Consider the following 24265-nt stretch of genomic DNA (forward strand, 5'->3'; position numbering starts at 1 on the left):
ACTGTCATTCCGAAATCGCTCTTTTCTCGTTTCGCTAACATCCAGGATCGTCCCGCTGTTTCAAGCTCTTGTGTACTAAACAAATCAGACGCCATCTGTCAAGACGACAGCTGGCATCGCTCATGCGGCCTCTCGTTCTGTTCATTATTTGTGCAATCAAGCGAGCTCGCTTTTGTCGTTTTTCAAAATGCGCCGGTAATACAGCCTATCAGGTGGAAAAATCAGGAATTACATTCGCTCGTGAAGCGTGGGAGGAGCAGAGAGCGTGGTAATAAACACGCGCCCGGATGACCGGCTGGATGCCCTTCGTTCGGGAAGGGGGTCCATTTGACCCCCCTGAGATCTCAGGAACTAAGAGGGCTAGAGGCACCAGTTTGACAGGGTGTGTTGATCTGCGTCTGAACTCACAAAGATCAAAGTTTGAGCCCCCTAGCCATGATCTTCGGGTCAAATAACGTCAAACAAGGTCAATCTCAGCAATGGTCTCCAAAGTGCCCTAGATGGATCTGGACCTAGATGCCTCTCCTAAGCAAAAGGTTATAAGATCATTTGACGCCAGTGATCTTTTTGACCTTTTAAATGCCATGGTGAGCAAAACCATGCAAGACTGTTTTGAGTTTTGCACATCAAAAAGTGACATAGATTACGTTAGGCAGTATGTTCCTGAAAACAAAATGTTGACCTGAGTCATTTTAGGTCAGTAACGTATTCTGACCTTTGAAAAGCGCATGAAAAATAAAAAGCGCAAAAAACACTGCCCTCCTTTGCGGTACACATCATATGCTAAAAAGGAACGCCGTGCTTCGTGTGGCACACAGACCCCCGCGATCATGCAGATAGCATAAATAATGGTGCACGGTCCCGCGCGAGGCTATAAGTTATAACTGCGGAAACAGTGGCATGGAAAAGCCCATTTTGTGCAATCGCGACATCCAAGCCCATTGCCAACATACGAGTGTGCTCAAGAGCAGCACCACATGGCATGCCCACTACAGCTAGCATTTATCTCTGATGTCAGATGCATCAATAAAGCATTGCAAAATAAACAGACATGCAAGATAACGCTATTCGTAGTGAATAAATTTAAAAAGGGTTAAAAGGGGAATGGGGAGAAAGTGAATAAAACTATTCGTAGTCAAGTATCAATTGAAGCGATACAAACTGCATGCTTTTTGTCAGACATAATTAAATCCCAATCATCACAAGCATTACAGGCGGAGCCACGAGCCGGGAAGTCTCCCTTTCCACGGTGGAAAACCTTTCAAGTTCAGCGGCTCGAACGTCGTGAGTTCTATAAGCTATTATCTATGCACAGCAGATCACATTCGCAGCTCGTTCGCGGAAACCACACGTGCATGTAGTTTCTGGCAACAGATACGCGCTTCTTTAACAGCTGTCTGGTGCCAATTTCTGGGAACTTACATGCAAGTAGTTTTATCCGGCGTGACGTTTCCTGCGTCATTGTAATGTAAGCGTCGTAGTGATGCCAGACAAACTGAACTTTCTACGGATAAGCGAACGAACAAGCGAACCGGCGGGAGCGGGGGCCATGCGTGCAGCTGGTCACACGTGCCCCAGCGCATGGGTTCGATGGCGAACTCGTGCCCCAGCGCATGGGTTCGCCCGTTCGATGGCGTTTTTAGGGTGTGGCGCAAATTTCGGCAACCAGGACAGATGAAGAAGTGCAGCCGCTTTTTGTAAGCGCACGGCGCATGTCACTGCACCTCCACAAATTACTGAGCAATCCCAACACTGTCCGACCCAGGGCAAGCCGGTGATAGACCGAGAGCCGATCCAGGGTAAGCTGGTGACGGGCCGGCGGCCGACCCAGGGTAAACCGGTGCTGGACCTGGGGCTGACCCAGGGTAGGCCGGGGATGGACCGGGAGCTGACCCAGGGTAAGCCTGTGATGGACCAGGGGCCGACCCAGGGTAAACTGGTGATGAGCCTGGGGCCGACCCAGGGTAAACTGGTGATGGGCCTGGGGCCGACCCAGGGTAAACCGGTGATGGACCGGGAGCTGACCCAGGGTATGCCTGTGATGGACCAGGGGCCGACCCAGGGTGAACCGGTGATGGACCGGGAGCCGATTCAGGGTAAGCCGGTGATGGACCGGGGGCCGACCAGTGTCACCCGTTTTTAAAACCACCGAACAAAACGTTGCTCTGGCCTAGCCCGTGAGAGATCGGACCGTGGCGCCCAACTAACCAGGCGTAACTGATCCTTGAAGAGTCCATGGAAAACGTGTAATGCGGTTCCTGTTATCAATAGATTCGAAATGAGCACCAGAAACTACCCCACAGAGCAAGCCCTAGAGTAATAAAAACAGATTGGCTCTGACCTTGGTCTGACCTTCAAAAATGACCCTAGGTCAATGGAATCTGTTCACTCAATTGCTTTGATGCCTAAGCAAGTATCTCAGAGATTTATGGGCTCGTCTAGCACTCCGTTGTTTCATCAAGTTGAACGATTCCCTAGAAATTGACTTCGCTGAATCCCTGACCTCACTTTGACCGGGCGCAAGTCAGCGACTTTACATGGTAAGTCCAAATTTTAATACCAAAGGATCCACTATTCAATCATCTACAGCTATGCGATATGTGGCACGGCTGCGCCGCGCCGTTCGGAAACCATTCTGGGAAACGTTCGGAGCTGGTCAACTTGACCCCCACCCGCGCGCGTGTTAATGTAACGGGCGTAAATTTTAGAATGAGCTGCTCCACAGAGGTGCCGGCTGTCTAATAGTGTACTATGAACCGATAGTTAAAGTTCAAAAGTTTTTTCATTTAATTGGAAGCATTATATGCTGCATGCAAACATTGGAAGTCAAGAGCTTAATGATCGTCGTCTTATATGACTGACAACGCGTTTCTTCATGACAGCCTTGATGTAGGGTGACACTGGGCAGTGATGATAAACACCCAGAGGGATTGAAAGTGAATGTGTGCGTCAATCATCGGAAAGAAACGAATGGTATTTGCTTACAAGAACTTAAAAGTGTATGGTGGTATTGACCGGCGGCGTGTATTGAATGGCATTACGATGTCAGTGTGGAGCACGGCTCAGCGTCTGTATGGGTTGGCACGGACGGCACGTCTTGCTGAAGGAGGTTGCCTGGAGCACCAAACACAAGCCGGCGGTCGGAGCCCGGCCACCGCACTGCCCTGAATGATGCACCATCAGTAGACGGAACCGGTAGCATGCAAAATCTGGTCATACGGGACAGAGCATCCGCTCGCCCCGCCCGCGATCTCAAGAAATAGCACTGAAACATCGGTATCGATGTTGAAAGAAGTAGCATCGATTAATGCAAATGAAACGTCGGCGCTCGATACAATATTCTGTACCATCGCGTATTGTACCTCACAGGAGCGCGTCGCATCGATGCCCACTAGTTCTGAGTCAGCTCACAAAGGGAAGCGCAAAAATTGTACACGTAATTTACGTGGTAGCTCTGGCTGCCATTCCTGAACGTGGTAGCTGCTGGCTGAATCAGACTGCCATTCAAAATATTCTGTGCAGATTTCAGGAGAGTGTAAGCGATAGAGGCCTGTATGACTGCAATCGCCCTCCGGTACTTGCTGATGCACATTTACACGTTTTTCTGCAACAAATACTTGATAAAAAGTTGATGTGATTCGAAAAGTACGTAATGACACTTTGGATGAACAGCTTGTTATTCTTAGATTTTGGGGCTCGCATCTTGTGGGAAGGTGGTCGGTATTGGAGCCTTTGTATGAGGCAGGCTACTGTCTTGAAGAAAATGGGTCGTTTTTTCGTAGTGAGGCAAAGCGCACCTTTCTAAGGCCGTTCATATTTGTATGTTTTTTGGACACACAGACACAATGACAACAAACGACAGCCTAACACACTTCCAGACATGAATTAAAGTCGAATTTGTTTTCAGTCGGCGAATGACCGCATCGTATTCTATCTGATACAGTGGTCGATCGGAGATATTACTTTTCCCAAAACATGGGGTGGTCCGCCGTATGTACATGACCACGCTTGAAGAGGCTTGCTCATGCTGCACTGCATCCATGACTCCGCTGCCATGCCAAATACATTGCAGCGCTCAGACACTGCGCACAGCATAAGCCTTACCTGTCGCACCGAAGTGGAGTGAGCTGGGGATGGGGAGGGGACGATACCACGCTCACCATAACTGGCTGCCGAGGTCTGCACCGCCAGTGTACTGCCTGGCAAACGGCGCGGTGGGATCAATAGCCGGAGCGGCGCCCCAGCAGCAGGCCCCGCTGGCGCTGCCACCACCACCGGCGGCCGGCGGGCCGGCGAGCACGCGGCTACCCGGCCCCGCTGCCCCACGGGACAGGCGCCTGTCCGGCTCTGCTGCCTCACGGGACAGGCGCCTGTCCGACTCTGCTGCCCCACGGGACAGGGCTGACTGACCGTCTCTGCTGCCTTAGGAGGGATGGCTACCTGCCCGGCCCTGCTGCCCCACGAGGCAGGGCTGGCTGTCCGACTCTGCTGCCCCACGGCACAGGGCCGACTGTCCGGCTCTGCTGCCCCACGGGACAGGGCTGACTGCCCGACTCTACTGCCTCACGAGGGATGGCTAGCTGTCCGACTCCGCTACGCCGCGAGGCAGGGCTGAGTGTCTGACTCTGCTGCCTCACAGGGCAGTGCTGACTGTACGACTCTGCCGCCCTCTGGGACGACGAGTCACAGGGCAGTGCTGGCTGTACGACTCTGCCGCCCTCTGAGACGGCGAGTCACAGGACAGTGCTGGCTGTACGACTCTGCCCCTCTGGGCGAGCTGATAGGGCAGTGCTGTCGACTCTGCCGCCCTCTGGGACGGCGAGTCACAGGGCAGTGCTGACTGTACGACTCTGCCGCCCTCTGAGACGGCGAGTCATGGGGCAGTGCTGGCTGTACGACTCTGCCGCCCTCTGAGACGGCGAGTCACAGGGCAGTGCTGGCTGTACGACTCTGCCGCCCTCTGAGACGGCGAGTCACGGGGCAGTGCTGGCTGTACGACTCTGCCGCCCTGTGGCAGGGCTGAGTGTCTAACTCTGCCGCCCTCTGAGACGGCGAGTCACGGGGCAGTGCTGGCTGTACGACTCTCCCGCCTTCTGAGACGGCGAATTCGCGGCTGCCTGACCGCCTCAAGGTTTTACCGCCCAAGCCCCAGCAATGCCCTCTGGCGGCGGTGCGGTCCCCTGGCCGCGCGACGGGTGCGTGCGCAGTAAGGCGCACATGTCCGCACGACCGACCGCACAGTCCGCCCTGGCAGAGGCTATAGCAGGGCAGAGCCAGGCTGGACGATCGGTGCACCTTTTAGCAGCGAAGGAATAAACCAAGAGGCAATTGTGGTAAATTAAAGTCAACTGTCAGCTGGTCCTTCATTCTTGTTAATTCCATGGCTCTCTCGTTACACTGGTGTAATTCTTTGGTAGAACATTCCACAATATTGGGCGCTCAGACGTATTTTATTCATTCTGACACTGGGTCGATGAATGTCGTCTCACCGTAAAAATACGACAACTATATCGTGCGTACAATTATAAAAAAGCTAATAGACTATCTAAGCCACGTCAGAAACCAGAAGGTGGTTGGTGACGTCATCTTGGCGTTGAAGTCCTGATGTTATTATCACAACTCACGGCGAATAAACCCTTCTTATCGAAGTGAGATCAGGCGATGTGGACGCGTATTTGGCTGACCTATGCGCCATCAGAAAGGCTGTGCCACTGTCGTTCCAAAAAGTTAGGCTGTTTCCCCTTGAATTCCCTTGAATGACCCTAACCGTTACAGACTTCCAGGGCACGTGCCGTAACGTCACGTGACACACTTCGGCAGGCGGTTTAGCCCCCATCACGAATGCGTGACTATCCTCTTACACAAACCGCCGTTGATGCTCTGCGACACCAAGCGGTGGCGGCTTCTGAATACGTCAGTGGATAAACAGCCTGGGCCTGGCTGTACGTGTGTAGCCGTTCATCACCAGAGAGGGGGGGGGGGGGGGGGGGGGCTTGTGAGGAGCTGCGGCCTGGCGGCTGGCCGCCAAACATGCTGTCCCTGCAAGCGGACCGTGCCGCTGATGTCAACGTCAACACCAGATGGGTCCGTCAGCAGCGCTCAGCTTCCGCCCACGACACGACCGGCAATTTGTGCAGGTCGCCAGTCACACCGCGCGGTCATATGACGGCTGCGTTGTCAGCCACCGGTGAAAACATGACCCAGTTCATCGTACCGGAAGCACGCCGCTTGGGGCGCGCTATTTCCCTCCCGCTCGATTCAGCTGGCGTCCGGTGGCCACGCCCTGGGCAAAAGCACGTTTCGGATGGCGACCCCCCCCCCTCGCGGCAATCGCTGGCGCGAACATCGACATGAAGCCAGCCACGAGCAATGGTAGTTGGGCACCGAGCCGCAGGCAGGGCGAAGGACGGCTTTTGTCAGAGCTTCACAGCGAGCGGAGGGGGGGGGGGGGGGCGGAGCAGGGAAATGGGGATGTAGGGAAGAGGGGAAGGAGAGGTTTGCCCGAGCTGGAGGCAACACAAAATCAGCGATGGTTTGGAAGCCTCAGGTTTTATTAGGCGTGGTCTGGATGGCCGCCTCCACTGTAAAGGGGCCACGAGAGGTTCTGAACGCCAGGCGCGGCCTGTGGCACTGTCTGCTCAAATAGGGCACGGCGGATCAATAGCTGGTTGGTCACCTGACCATCTGGTGCGGCAACGGACGGTGGACAAACGGCCAAGTCTGCCAGAACACATCTGCCAACCACACACCCATAACGCACATTTGTGGAGCCATGGCCGCGGCCCTCGCATTCGGCCGTCTGGCGGTCATGTTTTATTGGGCCAGTCTCGCCCGAGTAGCGGAGGGCCAAGACGCTGCATGGACATGGGTCCTAGTGGCACGTGGGCTCTAGACGCACCACAAGATGTTCGAAGTTCCCCAACCGAATAGGAAGCCCACGCCACGAGCTCCACGTCACGACATTGAGGCTCGGTGTTCTGCCTGCCTGCAGTCTGACGACGTTTTTGCACCCTCGCTGGCGACACCAAACAACCGAGGCGGCGCGGTCGCGGAAGCGACGCTTGGTATTGATTAATCTTCGGTGGCGCAGCGCTAGACCGGCGCCATGTGGAACTACACGAGTTCAGCACCGGGAGCAAACCTGGCCCCGTATCCTGCCGTATCCGTCGATGCCAGACTTTGTTCTGTTGCGCATCGGCGCCTCCTGTTCTTTGCAGTGCGTAGGGACTTCTTACCGCAGTGCACCGGGGCATATCGGTTGCATGACGCCGCGGTTGCGTAAAAGGTTTCTGTCTGGCATTTTTATATGACATCATGGCCTCTCATTCCACCTCAGCTCGACAAAACCAGGCTGCTAGCTGCAAACCACTACATGTGACACGGAAGCGACAGTTCAGGCCAGGTAACGGCTACCCAAAAATTCGGTAAGGAAGCCAGCATGCGGGGGTCCGTTTGGCCTTCATGGGTGGTTAGCTAAACAAAGGACAGTCTTTAAGGATGGATGAATGGCGAGTTTCAAAGGAGACTTACGAAGCGTCCGGGTGCGGGTTCGGGTGCGGTAGGGACTTCAGCGAATGTCGGCCAGCACTTACGAAACATACCGGGTGTGGGTTCGGATACGGTAGGGACTTCGGCGAATGTCGGCCAGTAATGCCATGAATAAGACTGATTGTGCTACTTTTTGCACCACGCGTTGCATGCATATGCTCATTGCAGTCATCACTTTTGGTCACACGTGCTACATTCTTATGACCATTGCAATTATCGGAACAAGGGTGTGAATCTAGATGTGACATACCTTACTCTCTATAACTGTATAGAGAGTAATGTAAATAGATTAAATGTTTAATTGCATTATAATCTCTCATGCAGTTTAGACCCGAACCTCTGGAAAACGATAAACGGGTGGGCGACAGGTGGCCGGGAGTGATCGCACATTGACAGAGGGCAGATCCACCCCGCGTGATCAGGAGCCCACGTGTGACCGGAGAACTGGATACAGAAGTGCGTAGCCGCTACTGCACCTAGCAGCAGCGGCATAGTGTATCGCCTCTTCACATCACAGCATCGTGGTGCAGCGCGGGAGATCTGTTGCGATTATCAGCTGAGCAATTACCCTTCGCTTGACCCGCTGCTAAACAGTGCACAGCAGGACAATTTATGACATGTTGACTCGGCCGCGCACCAGACAGCGTCTCGTGGTGACGTCATACTATGTCACTCGGAGGAACACGCTGGCCGGCTTGACACTGCTGATGTTTATACGAGTCAACACGACGTCGCGGTGCCGGTCAATCGCTGACGTGGCGCTTTGGCTCCTTCCTAGTCGTGCCTTTGCCAGTAAAGCCATCCTCTTCTCTTAAGCGGGCGTCTGTCGTGCGGTCAGTGCGACGGTCCCAGCGGGGCTGCGGGCGCCTGAGATGGAGCTGCGAGCCCCGCTGGTGAAGCTGTTACCTGCGCACGTTACAGCTCACCAGATAGAGACGGAAGTTGCCGTGCAAAGGATGCTGAGCTGCAAGAATCGCTGACGTCGTGTATGTCATCATGATTATATCGTTGTGACTATTGCGACCGCTGTAATTCCTGTTTAGTCATGTCATGATTGGTTCAACCATCCATGCATTTGATTGTGCCTGCTTTGGTAGCGGTCTCTCAGATATCAACCAGGCAGTTTACCTGCAAAGCACTTGCTTAAGCAAACAGGCGGAGTTATGTGAGGATTTTGCTCTCAGAAAGGTTAATCCTATAGAATTGGCACGACCGAAAGAGTTTCAATGCGAAGCTTCATGTGGCGCTCTCAAAGCTGCCTTATTTAAACGGGCATCTCATGCGCCACGAAAAGCGTTATAAAGACGAGTCAATACAACTGAAATTGAGAAATGTTCTCGGAGTGCACCAAAGAGCAGACAAAAGTTCAGAAGGCCCCGCCGCGTGCCGTGCACGCCACGTCCAAAACCCCAGATAAGCGCATCAGTGGTGGCACCCATGACACTTGGCGGTCTGGGCCATCGATGCGGGCAATGCAGGTTTGATATACGACATGTTCTGGGCTGCAGTTCATCGGTCTTGGCATCGGGTGGTTATTTGGACCACCTTTATGCTATACCAAAACTTAATCAGCAGGCAACATACGGTCGCAATTTTTCGCACTAGAACGCTTCAAGGAGCGTTCTGCGTAGCTAACGCACAAGACATGACAGATAGTGTATTTTTAAAATATCTCTACAACTCAAAAGCACACATAGGTACTTACCGCAAGACGCCGGGGTGCCCTCTGCCCGTTTTGGTGTTACGGATCCGCTCACCGAGCACGCCAGTGACCGCTCCGCCCTGCGCCGCGCCGGGGGCGGTCCCGTAAGGCACGCCGGGCGGCTGCGCACTGCGCCCCCCCCCCCCCTCCCCCTCCCCTTCCCGCCGACCTCGTCGGTGGTCACGTCAGCGCTCGCGGCGCCGAACCGTTGCCGTTGGGCACGCCATCGAACGGGGAGCGACAGAGGCCGGGCGGTTTACCGGCAGAGACATCTATCGGGGGATGTGGTATAAAGATGGCGGTGTTGTGCTAGCTGTTGGCCGCGGCTGGGCGGCCGCTCAAATTGGGGCGCTGGAGGGTGGAACTGTGATTTTACAAAGACGCAACGCGAGAATCATTTACAGATGTTTACACAAATTCCAGTGTTACTGCAAACGCTTTCAAAGTTATCACGTCTGATTTCCTCCACTATGTTAACTAATCAGCTTAAAGTGTGATCGCTTTAATAGGCACATAAAACAACACCATACAATCAACGCGCGAGTGTTACATCTAAAGGGAGATGAGTCCAGTGGTACTGTTCAATCTGACATCACACCAGGACGCGCGCTGACGTCGATCACAAATTTTTAAAACATAAAACACCTTTCTCATCAAATTTGTCACGTAAGTGGGCAAAATTCAGGGAGAAGAAAAAACGGAAGGTTTGGTTGGCGCTTTTCATTTTTTCCCAGCTTTGAAATCGTTCTCGCACCACTAGTATTTTCAACAGCAAGATGCGAAGCGGCTGAAGCTCGCATTGTTCAATTACTCGCATAGAATACACCGCAACTTCTTTTTCGCGAAATGTCGGCCCATTAAGATAAAAAACAAATGAGTTACATATATAAACATATATATATATATATATATATATATATATATATATATATATATGTGTGTGTGTGTGTGTGTGTGTGTGTGTGTGTATATAAGCTTCCGTTAACATACCATCACACGCGTCATCAGACAAGACGGCACAAGTTTGTCAGAAACCGGCACAAAGCCGGATAGTACGGCTGGTTCTGCTACCCGCTGCCATCCTCCTCGGATGTTCGCCCCAGAATGGTGCGCTGGGTAGTGCAGCACCTTGGGCAGTAAACTAAACCTAGCCGGTGGAAGTCGCTTAAACCTGGCGTGTACGCTAATGTATGGGACTGTACGCCGTGTATGATCCGTGTTAAGGCTGGGTTTGGGCTGTGTGCCCAGTTAATGTTTGCGACACCGGTCATACATCAGCAACACATTGATCTTTAACGTCACAAACCGCTGTACCACCGTAACTTAGCTGCTCAGTGTTCTCGGCTCTTGTGACCCTGTCTCGTATGGAGATCACAAGAGCCGCGACCCGTCTTAGCCTCTGACCTGTCCGTATGGTGAACTGTGCTTCGTAGGCACAGGCGATTCGGCAAAACGCCTGCCGCCGGGGCCACTCGATCCCGCCGGAGCCATCTGATCCCCCCGGCGCGGGCGGCATCGCAGCGGGCTCATTTCCTGTCGTCTGCTCACTCTTTTATCTTGTTGACAGGGGCTACAGTCCAGCACGTGCGCTATCACTGATGAGCGAGCACCAGTCGGACTAGCGCCAGAGCCATGCGGCCGCTGCCCAGCCATGGTACAGCGTCAGTCGGACCAGCGCCAGAGCTACGCGGCCGTTAGCCCAGCCATGGTGCAGCGTCACTCGGACCAGCGCCAGAGCCACGCGACCGCTGCCCAGCTATGGATGCAGCGTCACTCGGACCAGCGCCAGAGCCACGCGATCGCTGCCCAGCTATGGTGCGGCGTGACTCGGACCAGCGCCAGAGTCACGCGGCCGCTGCCCAGCCATGGTGCAGCGTGACTCGGACCAGCGCCAGAGCCACGCGGCCGCTGCCCAGTCATGGTGCGGCGTGAGTCGGACCAGAGCCACGCGGCCGCTGCCCAGCTATGGTGCAGCGTGAATCGGACCAGAGCCACGCGGCCGCTGCCCAGCTATGGTGCAGTGTGAGTCGGACCACAGCCACGCGGCCGTTACACAGCCATGGTGCAGTGTGAGTCGGACCAGAGCCACGCGGCCGTTACACAGCTATGGTGCAGTGTGAGTCGGACCACAGCCACGCGGCCGTTACACAGCTATGGTGCAGTGTGAGTCGGACCAGAGCCACGCGGCCGCTGCCCAGCTATGGTGCAGTGTGAGTCGGACCAGAGCCACGCGGCCGTTACACAGCCATGGTGCAGTGTGAGTCGGACCAGCCACGCGGTCGTTACACAGCCATGGTGCAGTGTGAGTCTGACCAGAGCCACGCGGCCGTTACACAGCTATGGTGCAGTGTGAGTCGGACCAGAGCCACGCGGCCGTTACACAGCTATGGTGCAGTGTGAGTCGGACCAGAGCCACGCGGCCGTTACACAGCCATGGTGCAGTGTGAGTCGGACCAGAGCCACGCGGCCGTTACACAGCTATGGTGCAGTGTGAGTCGGACCACAGCCACGCGGCCGCTGCCCAGCCATGGTGCAGTGTGAGTCGGACCAGAGCCACGCGGCCGTTACACAGCTATGGTGCAGTGTGAGTCGGACCAGAGCCACGCGGCCGCTGCCCAGCTATGGTGCAGTGTGAGTCGGACCAGAGCCACGCGGCCGTTACACAGCCATGGTGCAGTGTGAGTCGGACCAGAGCCACGCGGCCGTTACACAGCCATGGTGCAGTGTGAGTCGGACCACAGCCACGCGGCCGCCGCCCAGCTATGGTGCAGTGTGAGTCGGACCAGAGCCACGCGGCCGTTACCCAGCCATGGTGCAGTGTGAGTCGGACCAGAGCCACGCGGCCGTTTCACAGCCATGGTGCAGTGTGAGTCGGACCAGAGCCACGCGGCCGTTACACAGCCATGGTGCAGTGTGAGTCGGACCAGAGCCACGCGGTCGCTGCCCAGCTATGGTGCAGTGTGAGTCGGACCAGAGCCACGCGGCCGTTACACAGCCATGGTGCAGTGTGAGTCGGACCAGAGCCACGCGGTCGCTGCCCAGCTATGGTACAGTGTGAGTCGGACCACAGCCACGCGGCCGTTACCCAGCCATGGTGCAGTGTGAGTCGGACCACAGCCACGCGCCGTTACCCACCACAGGTGTGCCGTGTGAGTCGACCCAGCCACCACGCGGCCGTTACCCAGCTATGGTGCAGTGTGAGTCGGACCAGAGCCACGCGGCCGTTACCCAGCCATGGTGCAGTGTGAGTCGGACCACAGCCACGCGGCCGCTGCCCAGCCATGGTGCAGTGTGAGTCGGACCACAGCCACGCGGCCGCTGCCCAGCCATGGTGCTGAGCGGCCGATGGCACCTGAAGCGGCGCCTTCGGGTGTGGCGCCGCTTCCTCCTCTACACAATGTCGAGACGACTGCTAACACAATAAGAGCACATACTTATGCAATCTATGTGCATTGCCAGGAGACTGAGCTCACTGTTCCACGACCACCATAGCCTCCACTACAACCACAATGTCTCGACGCTAAGGTCGAGCCTGACATTTTAAATGCCCGGAGGTCATGAGGGGAACATGCTGAAGTCGAGGCACAGCATTGGGTGCTTCGGGCATGGTCGCAGGGGCGCGACAGCGATATTAAATTTTAGGGCCAAACCAGAACTGGCGTGACAACCCCCGCCTTTATACTCGATCTTCGGTCACTTCACTTTCAATTTGTTGGAATACAAGCGACTCCCGCCTGCTTCGCTGCGCGAAGAATCGCCGGCCCTGGCACTGGTAAAGCCGCCTACCGTGACGTGACGTTGACATCTGTGTCTACAATATGAGGTGGATCTCAGCTGACATTTGCAAGCTTGCTTCCCTGCGCGAAGGCCTGGCAGCGCTAGCGGCCCTGCTTTCTACCCATATAACATTGGTTCGCCTCGCCATGACCCACAGCGTGTCCTGCCCGGGCTTGTAAGATTTCGGTGTCTAATTCAATTGGCGGCCTCCTGAGTCCAGCGTGCGGGGACGCTTTAATCATCGTTGCTCGAGCTTTACATGTTTTCGACGCCTTGATCTTTGCAAAACTTGTTTCTGTTCCGTGTACGCAAAATGTCCTGCTAAATGCCCAAATACACTTTCCTCTCGCGCGCGCTGTGAGCGATACCCTCGTCTGACTGGTGTCAATTTATGCCACGGATCGTCGCGAGGGTTGAACGCCTTAACTGCGTAAATTTTACGGCAATCTGTGCAGCCGTCTGTGCTATGTATCTGGCTACCGTAAACCTATTATCGACATTAACGTACACCCTGCTGCTGGAGCCAACTGCTAGCAGGCAAACTGGATTCATTTGGCCGCTCCGCTTTTTATATGCTCAAACTCGCTGGAGGATATCCATTCATATGCATGTTTCAGTAACAAGGGCATATCAATTGACAATAGTGGATGGAATTGGTAAAAATTGGTTATTAGCATCTGGGCAGCCAACGACGCCGGAGTCCCATGTCGGTTTTCATTTCAATTATCTCGATAACTTCGTCTGCTGACTTCAGGGAGTACGCAGACGGGATTTACGGTGCAGTGAGGCCGTTGAGCGTTTTAGCTAGAATGTAAGACGGGGCAAGTATCCGCAGGATGATCGGGCGAGTCGGTAACGTGACTTGTGCATTTCAATATGGTCCGTGAAAATATTCCGGATCGAAGCTGACTGAAATTCGCTGATACTTACCTCACCAATGACGCCATTAGAGGCATCAATGATAACTCTTGTTGCGTCTGGCACAGGGAAGCAGTGGGGCTGGGTATCTGGACTTCCTGTTATGAAGCGTGCTTGCCAAGCGTCGGTTTAAAGATGACCAGGAGAGCAACGTACTGTTCATCGGGTGAGGGAAGCGTCAGGACAGCGCTCCAGCGTCAGGGAGGCATCAGGGAAGCGCCAGGACAGCGCTCCAGCGTCAGGGAGGCATCAGGGAAGCGCCAGGACAGCGCTCCAGCGTCAGGGAAGCGTCAGAACAGCGCTCCAGCGTCAGGGAAGCGTCAGGGAAGCGTCAGGACAGCGCTCCAGCGTCAGGGAAGCATCAGGGAAGCGTTAGGACAGCGCTCCAGCGTCAGGGAAGCGTCAGGGAAGCGTCAGGACAGCGCTCCAGCCGGCAGTGGCCAGATCTTGTGGGTTCGTTGTTGCCCTGCTTCCGTTTGCGTCTCACGTTCAAGGTAGCAGTGACCAGGCCATGGTTGATGCAGTGACAGCGCGCGGCATTCGTGCATCAGATCGGATTCGGATTCGAAAAGTGGGTGATAACCACGTCCAGTGATTAGTCATCCGCCTCGTAAGTGGAACGTGACAGTCTGGGCGAGAGAGAGAGAGAGAGAGAGAGAGAGAGAGAGAGAGAGAGAGAGAGAGAGAGAGAGAGAGAAGAGAGAGAGAGAGCGAGAGAGAGAGAGAGGAGAGAGAGAGAGATAGAGAGAGAGAGAGAGAGAGAGAGAGAGAGAGAGAGAGAGAGAGAGAGAGAGAGAGAGAGAGAGAGAGAGGAGAGAGAGAGAGAGAGAGGAGAGAGAGAGAGAGAGAGAGAGAGAGAGAGGAGAGAGAGAGAGAGAGAGAGAGAGAGAGAGAGAGAGAGAAGAGAGAGAGAGAGAGAGAGAGAGCGAGAGAGAGAAGAGAGAGAGAGAGAGAGAGAGAGAGAGAGAGAAGAGAGAGGGGAGAGAGAGAGAGAGAGAGAGAGAGAGAAAGAAGAAGAGAGAGAGAAGAGAGAGAGAAAGAGAGAGAGAAGAGAGCGAGAGAGAGAGAGAGAAGAGAGAGAGAGAGAGAGAGAGAGAGAGAGAGAGAGAGAGAGAGAGAGAGAGAGAGAGAAGAGAGAGGAGAGAGAGGAGAGAGAGAGAGAGAGAGAGAGAGAGAGAGAGAAGAGAGGAGAGAGAGAGAGAGAGGAAGAGAGAGAGAGAGAGAGAGAGAGGAGAGAGAGAGAGAGAGAGAGAGAGAGAGAGAGAGAGAGAGAGAGAGAGGGAAACGGGACAATAGCCCATGACGTCGGCGCACGCGATATGGATCCGTCCTCGTTCATCAGGTTGCAGTTCCATTACAAGGCGGAGGTTTCATTTTGTCACTTTTAACACGCGTGCCGGTGGCCGGTTGAATATCCCTCGGTCGGCTGGGGGTCAATTTGACCCCCCGAGATCTCCAAAGTTAAGAAAGCTAGAGACGCTAAATCCACAGGGTGAGTTGGCCTGCATGTCAACTCGCTTGCGTCAAAACTTGAGATTCATGGGTCATATGAGGGTCATATAGCGTCAATCAAGGCTAAATTCCAAATTGGTATCACGAGTGCCCAAGACCTCGTACAACCGCCTTGAACCTTGACACCTGTTCAAAACGAAAACTACTAGCATTGGTTTTTGACCTTTAATAAGCAGTAGGTCCAAGGCGGGCTGCAGGTTGGAGCGTCACTCGCGCCAGGCGTGCTGAACTCGGCTCATGTTGCTTTGGTGGTGGCAGTTGTCGGGTGATTCCCGTGACCGGCGCTGTCGGCTTGTGTCAATCGTCAGGTTTTCGTAGCTGTTCCTTGCAGCATCCGCGCCGATATGGACGTCGAAACTTCCCGAGAGCTCCTGCGATTGCAGCTGGTGAAGTTATCACGTTTTGGGTACATGAAATGCGACTGGCTGGCGTCATCTACCGATAAGGCGTCGTGACAGACTAATGTGAGCTCCTGCAGTCTATAGTTCTCGCAACCTCGCCGAATCATACCAGAGCTATGAGACAGCACCCAACGCCAGCTGTGGTGACATGTGAAAAGTTCAACACTGTCCCGGCGGCGGTTTCCTGACATCGTCAGGTAGAAGGCCGTGCTCAAATGTCGTTTGCGCCGTCAGAGTGGCAGTGTGTGTCTGCAGACCGAGACCGGCCGGACGCGGTGTTGGGCTGGGAGGGGCCCGGTGTGTGGGTAGCGGCGCGCCGGCCCCGCGGGAGTCAGTAGCTGACCTGAAGCGGCGTCCCCGCGGGCACTGAAGAGAGATCCGGGGGTGAGTCTGTGGATCATCTCCGCGCTAGCAGGGTGAGCGGTCTCTGGGCGAAGGTTGTCGCTTTGCGGGCATTCGGAAGTAATGTTAGCTCTGACTGGCCGCGTTGCCGTTAAGTAAGGCTGTAACATCGTAAAGGCTGGAAGAGAAACGCCTTCAGCCAAAGTGATGCACATAACATGCGATAGAAATATGTGTGAATGTACGCACTTTGCATGCATGCCTTTTATGCTGTTAGGTTGTAGCAAAGGCGAAGGAAACTAGCTGCACGGATCAAGAGATAACGACACGCTCTTGTTAGTAGTTAACATCAGCATCAGGCTCACATTAACCACACTGCAGCAGGTCATTCAAAAAGCTCAACACTCCATGAGTCTACCCCACAGGCAACGTGGCCCCGCATCGCGCATGTTATTGAATCTCTGTTTCATTCCTGGCGCTTCGGAACTTCCCGTTGTGGGGGGCATAATAAAAGAAATTCTGTCAACATTCAATTTTATATTGGACGCACCATTCAAACGTAACGCAGGAACGCACCCAAGGCGAGTAAGTGACAGCTCCAGCGTTTACCGTGACGACAGACTGCCCACGAGAACTTTTCTTTTTACCCGCGCTGACACTTAGCGCGGAGCGTGACGGCTTACTGGTTTGTTGTTCAAGCGACAGATGTCAGTGCAGAAAGGAAGCTTTAGGGCCTCCCTCAGTTTAATGCGCGCAGCCCAGACCGTGTGTTGGTCAGGAATAGCAAAAAATAAGTCAAGAATAACTACCCAACCGGCAAAGTTTGGTCTCATTTCACTAAGCGGCAATCAGGTGGGTCGTTTTCACAGATACAGCAGCATACTGTACTTGACTCAGCGTGAGGATCAGGTGTACTTAAATTGTCTTCTACACAAAAAACAGAACTATCGACAGTGAAATCGCTGGGAATTTCTGTTTCTTCCATTGCTCTGGCCTCGCTCCTACATCTTACATATATATTTTTTAATTAACCCCAGCCTTTTGAATACATGGACTTTGGGGATCAGAGCTCACGCTAAGCAGTGCTGGTGATGTGAGCCTTGACCCCTAACACTCGATCACGCAGTTCCATATCAACGGCAGAATTTGGTGGCGAAAGTTTAACGTGCCGCAATGCTTGGCACGGTCCGTCCTGCCCTCTGACGTCATCTGACCTTTATCCCTTACAGGTCCGCTCCACTATCCTTTGTCTGACCGCTGCCACCGGCCGCAGACCATACCTAGCACGGAAAGATGCGAGGTATGACTTGGCCTAAAAAGACTTGAACTCTTTGGGGCATACTTAATAAACAAACGTGCTCTGGTGACACGTGGCAGGTGTGATGCACGATAGCTGCTGCTCACCCAGGTCAGGTTTCCATTGAAACCCAAGGTCAGGTTTCCATTGAAACCCGGGTCAGGTTTCAATGAGCGGGCGTGGCCCGCCTCCGTTGCCGCTTCCCACCAGCCCTCGGCCTTGGTGAGGCGGCCGCAGCGTCCGGCCGCCGTCCCCGCCAAGGGCAGGTGGGGGCGTCGCGGCTGGTCACGGTAGTTTCCACGGCACAGTAGGCCACCCGGTAGAATGCGCTGCCCGGCCGCGGTCGGCCCGCGTCGGGCGGAACGCACAGCGTCTAACGGGCCGGGAACGAGGGTAACGACCTGGCGCGCGTGGCGGCTCGCCGGCGCGGCACGGCCGCCGCCGCCCCCACCGCTGCCGCCGCGCGGTCTCCGAGGCACAGTTGACCCGCGCTCTCTGCCGCGGCAGGCGGGTTAGAAGAGGTCAGGTGGCCAAGGACGCGATCATGAGTGCAAGCGTTTGGTAGTCGACGCCGCGCTGTGGAGTGAAGCAGTGACGGTGGGATATCACGCAGGTGGGCGCCCAGCGGCTATGACTCAGCAGCTCTCATCTGAGCCGTGAGGATTGGTGCGGGCTCGGCGTGAGAGATTGGTGCAGGTCCGGTCCGTCTGGTCATCCTCCCACGCCCATCATCTGGTGGCCGGCCGGACCGCTCTGCACACGCCCGTGAAGGCTGTTGTGCAGTGGCAGGCATGTGCTCTCACGGGACTCGCACTTCATTACGTTTGACGGGCTCCATGTCACTCGGCGATTGGACATGGCGAAGTCGTTTGGTTGAGAAATATCACGCAGATTAGATGCCCACCTGGACTTGAAGTGTGTTGCATTGAGCGGCAGTTGCACCTGTCCTCCGCCGCCAGGTGGTCTTGTGTGACGTCATGTGTTAGGCGGACTTAACCCACATGATGTTTTTCGTTTCTCATTCTCTCTTTGCTTTTACAACCGTGCCGTTACTGGCTACCGCAAGTTATTTAAGGGCGATTTTTGAGGGGAAGTGGGCACTGATTTGTCGTTGTCGACCGCATCTATCGTATGCAATTTGTCCAACATGAACCAACGCATTCAGTTGAATCCCGCATGCGGCGTAAATGGTTTTAGAAGAAAGGCCCAATCATGATCGGAGTCATATATTCAGTGTCAAATATAGTTATATATTCAATACAAATCCGATCTTAAATTTTGGAATAATTAAAGATCGGATTTATAACTAACACCGCCGTGAAGGTGAGTAACTAGCCCTCATCCTTCCCTGCGATCGTCCGGAGACCAGACCGGACTTCCGGGACGCTGGTGCCACTGGTGACCCCGAGACCCTGGTGACCCCGAGACGCTGATGCCCCTGGCGACCCCGAGACGCTGGAGCCCTTGGCAGGGGCGTAGTCTCGCGAAATGAGTTCAGGGAAGCTGAACAGTGAAAAATGGCCCAACCTTCCCCCAAAATCTGCCAACAAACAGGTTTCTTCCCGGATTTTGCGCACTTGCTTCTCAAAGTTGAGGGTTGAAGCCCAAGCTGGGAGGAGAGGGGGAGGGGGGCTGAAGCCACCACCCACCAACTGAATAGAACTACACCCATGGCCCCTGGTAAATCGCTGGGCTTGGCCGTCGGCGCTGCGCCCATCCCGTCCGGCGTCTCCGCCGCTCGTCGAGTGCCGCTGCGTGGAACACTCGAACCGGTGCGACGCCAGCTAGCATGACGACCACCGGCGCCCAGACACACCGGTGACACTGGTGCGGCGGAGGCCCCCGGACCGCCGGCGTCCAGACGCGCCGGTGGCACTGGTGCGGCGGAGGCCCCGGACCGCCGGCGTCCAGACGGACCGGTGGCACTGGTGCGGCGGAGGCCCGGACCGCCGGCGGCGATAGTTAAAACAACAAATGCTTACGAAAACACATGCTCGTTTGTGGTGTGAAATCTGTATTTTTAGATTGTCTCACACTTCTTCCTAATATTCTTTCTCTTCATTACCCTGCACAATTTCTACCGTCTCTGAAGAGTTAATCGTGTTCGTCATCTTGCGTGATAACAGGCAGTATATTTACGATGCCTGCTGTCTTATACAGTGACAAGGAGTTGTTGATACTGCGATGCGCTCGACTGTCGCTGCCAAAGTTGTCCCGTTTGGTGTGTAGAGCTTAAAACCACCATGAATCCTTCGTACCCTTTGATCGCAGAGAACGCTACGATTATTCAATAAGTAACGAAATATTAGGCATCATGAGTCGCAAAAATAAAATAATGGAACGTTAAAAGAATGCAATCTATATTGCACATGTTAGGCGGTTTACAAGTCACACAAATGCTTTATGGGGTAGCGGTGGGTAGACCAGAGAATGTTTGTATCATGTATCATCGGACATTATCGTAAGCGTTGTAATAGGAACGCATATGATCAGCAGCATGTCAATTATTATTATTACATTTTAAGTATAAAGCAAGGCAAAATGGCGATCAGCTTTCGGCCTCAAGCAACCTACTGATCGGTAGCTTTTTGCACTCGGTAGCTTTTTGATCGGTAGCTTTTTGATATACAGAATGGCTAAGGGTAGACACTCGTTTCTAGTTAACGGACACTACGTGTTTATGCTTTGATAGGGACAAAATCGCATGCAAGCATGACCTGAACCGTTTGTGGACTGGACTGAGCAAAACTGCAACTGCAGCCCAATTACTCCTGCAATTGGGTTGTTCGCTTTGGATTGCTTACGCTCTAAACATGTAGATAAGCAAACATTGTGAACCTGGCCTGAGACTAAGCACTGTGTAGGTAGGGTCGGCTGCAAAGTTCTTGTATGGGTTGATACCCTAATGTTGGCCTCCGAAAGCATATCGATCCGAAAGAGAGCAAATGGCATCACTTCCAAATATCCCCTTAAAAAAACATCAAAAGATAAAAACTTAGCCAAGTGGTTTACATGTGCCCGCCATGTGTCGATGAAACGGTAGTCCGGCATGTAAGCGGAATAATTAAATGGGCTAAAGCACCTGTCGGGGTGGTTTGAGTCGGTGGACCCGCCGTGAAAAAATAAAGTGCGGCAGCCTTAACGAAACCCCCCTGTTCATTGGGCCGTCAGACATCGCTGCTATACCTGTGAGTCTCGCTTATCTGGTAAATGTCTTTTGGAAAATGCAGTGTATAAAATCACGTGCAGGGCTTGTGAAAATCCAAATGGCGGATCGTGTTTGACGTAGGCGAGAGCGGGAGACCAGTCAGATATCAGTTCAATAAACATGTTCGAGACGCCCGCTTACGTAAACTTGAAACGTTCTTGAGTAAGCAGGTCTGGTAGTGGCATTTCAATGCCATAAATCCTGAACTAAACACTGACAAATCGAGCTTTTTTCAACAAGCCGTGGCTGTGCCGAGAGGGAAATTGATGAATCGATCTATGTAGGAAATTCTAACCCAACCCTAAACACAATGACTGGTTCCGAGCCTTTGGTGCCATTCATTGGGTAATGCTTGCGTGCGATTTCGTCACCATCGCAGCTTAAACGTGTGGTGTCCGATAGACTAGAATTGAGTTTCAAGCCTTAGCTTTTCTTTATATCGTTATTCGGACCAGTTCCAGTGAATAGGGTGTTTTCTGATGTGTTTTCGAAATGGTTTTAATTTGTCGTGTTATCTCCCGAACGACAGCGATTGGCGTTGCTAAACCAAAGTGCAAGTTTGCGTGTATTTGAAAATTTTTTGGTAAAAAGCTTGCAGACCATTGATGGCTTCAGATGGAAATCTCAGTGTCATTGTGGCCGATTTTCACGTTTATAATTCAATCATTGACATGCAATGAGCATACGTGTTCTTATTACAATGTCGTGTAATTGGCACGGAGCTGCTGGACATTGCCTGTATCTCAGACCGGGTGTGCATCAAATATACCCCAATGGACCGTCTGACTAAGTGGCCGTTGTTTTGACACGAGCTGTGACTTCGTACACAGCTGGCCTGCGTTCAAACGTTTCTATGATGATGTCCCGGCCGAAACCGGCGGCTGGGCACGCAGGGACGGCCGCTGTTGCCGCCAGGCGGCGGTGCTGACCCGGCAGAGCGTCATGACGGGCGTCTCACGGCACCGTCCCGCACGTGGCGGTGCTGACCCGGCGGGGCGTCATGACGGGCGTCTCACGGCACCGTCCCGCACGTGGCGGTGCTGACCCGGCAGAGCGTCATGACGGACGTCTCACGGCACCGTCCCGCACGTGGCGGTGCTGACCCGGCAGAGCGTCATGACGGACGTCTCACGGCACCGTCCCGCACGTGGCGGTGCTGACCCGGCGGGGCGTCATGACGGACGTCTCACGGCACCGTCCCGCACGTGGCGGTGCTGACCCGGCGGGGCGTCATGACGGGCGTCTCACGGCACCGTCCCGCACGTGGCGGTGCTGACCCGGCGGGGCGTCATGACGGGCGTCTCACGGCACCGTCCCGCACGTGGCGGACAGGACGCGGCGGGGCGACATGACGGGCGTCTCATGGCACCGTCCCGCACGTGGCGGACAGGACGCGGCGGGGCGACATGACGGGCGTCTCATGGCACCGTCCCGCACGTGGCGGACAGGACGCGGCGGGGCGTCATGACGGGCGTCTCATGGCACCGTCCCGCACAGCAGCGACACGCCGGTCGTGGCTCCGAGCGCACCTGCCAGCGCCTACTCTCTTGGCTGCCATTGTGGTCCACCCGGTCCGACTGTACAGCTGCTCGATAACGGTGTGGCATTTCCCTGGTATCTGTATACAGCACATGCAAAAAGGGATAGAAATTCACTGAATTCTAAGGGTACAAGAACAACATGGGCTTTGATGTATGCCCCTATGGGCCTGATCAAGGCCTTTGCTCATTCCCTCAATGACTCCTGTGAAAGCCATTGCAAAACGAGATTGGCTCGTGAGGTATTGCTCGCGAACCGCGAGTCTACATCGAAATCGCAGATTGGGCGCTAATTTCGGGGATTTAACCCATCCGGTAATGTTCTTGGCCGACGGGGCACCCAGCCTAGGACCCAGACTGACTCTTCAGTCCAGTCGAGGACCCCGACTGACTCTTCAGTCCAGCCGAGGACCCCGGCTGACTCTTAAGTCCAGCCGAGGACCCTGGCTGACTTTTAAGCCCAGCCGAGGACCCCGGCTGACTCTTAAGTCCAGCCTAAGACCCCGACTGACTCGGCAGTCGGTCACGGCTGTTTAGCGGGATAGAAACCACCCAGAATGATCGAGTCAAAGCCGCCTCATGGTGCCGATGCACTGAGAGGCTGTTAGCCAGTCGGGGCCCGAGCCTCCGCGGGCTGGGGAGGGTGGGTACTTTCCACTACGATTTCCGCGCATACGCTGCAGGTGTTCAGTGTATGGTGGCGCTGAGAATGTCGCAGTGGCGTCACCTTCACCGTTAGGGGGTTAACGTGGCAATGGAAAGGATACGTAATGGAGGTGTAGGGGTGTAAATCTCCCATTCCTTGCCCACTGAACTTTTTCGTAATTTGACCATAGGGGGGGGGGGGGGGGGTAAGAAAAGCGCCCTCTCTGTCACCGATGATATTTGAGACCATCTGAATTGCCATCTGGAGCCAAATCTTTCAGAAACCGTTGCAATATAACTCCAAATGCAACAAACCACAAAGACGAAGATAACTTTACTGCAATGCGACACAACCATTAAACATTTTCGTTTTGGGAGTTCTTTTGCACCTAAGCATCATTTGCTGGCCATCAAATACCGGCTGACTGACTGTGGAGACCAAACTACTAAAATTATCAGATGAAGGCATACCTAACAGGGCCAGCTTACAGGCGTGTAGTTCCCTATTCAGTTAGACGGAGGGCATTGTGTCTTGTAACTATGGAAGTAGTTTCCTATTTGTTTCATCATTTTAAGCCTTGCTTTTTGTTAATAACAACCTTAGGGCCGAGCTCCCAAAAACTAATTCGAGAGACTACATCTCTACTCCCAACCGTGAAAACAAAGTGCATCAAATATGTGGAGAAAACTGTTTAATGTGCATTTTGGAAACAGGCTCAGCCATTTTCCCTGCCGCTCCTCCCCCCCCCCTCGAACCCCTCAACCCTACGCCCCTGCTGGTCTACATTTACCGATGAAACGGTTCTTCAAGCATATGACAACAGAATCACTTCTGGCTTTGTAACGTCATCGTACCATCAACTGGAAGCGTCGGCGACCTTCAGTATCTTCGCATAATAATTACCGGTGAAAAACTCGCGCTTCTTAACATGCTCCCAATCATTGAGAACAAAACCCATGCAATATTGGTATCAGCAGATGCAAACGATATTTTTGAACACCTTTAGCACCTTTATTTAGCTTGATATGCAATATGATGACGATAAGAGCCGTTTCATCTCACGCCTGTCCACCGATCAGTGCGCCAAATCAGAGGTCTAACGGGCAATGTGAGTGCCCTATACCAGCGATGGGCACTCACATATCGGCCTCTTACCTCAAAACCGCTGTTCCTCACAGCAGCAGGAAGCCCTGGTTGAATCCTTGATATGCGTCGCTCCAATGTTCTCCGTTTATCTCTGAAGCTACAGTTCAGGCATTCACAAACAGCAATCCTCCTAGCTTGGCAAGGCTTTTTAACGCTATAACATTAAGAAGCTGACGATTAGCTGCGTTCTTCTATCCATTCACTTTCTCATGACATGAACATAACCAACA

The sequence above is a fragment of the Pollicipes pollicipes genome, unplaced genomic scaffold (genome assembly GCF_011947565.3).
Source record: "Pollicipes pollicipes isolate AB1234 unplaced genomic scaffold, Ppol_2.1 Scaffold_7261;HRSCAF=8764_pilon_pilon_pilon, whole genome shotgun sequence".
NCBI classification, from domain to species: Eukaryota; Metazoa; Arthropoda; class Thecostraca; order Pollicipedomorpha; family Pollicipedidae; genus Pollicipes; species Pollicipes pollicipes.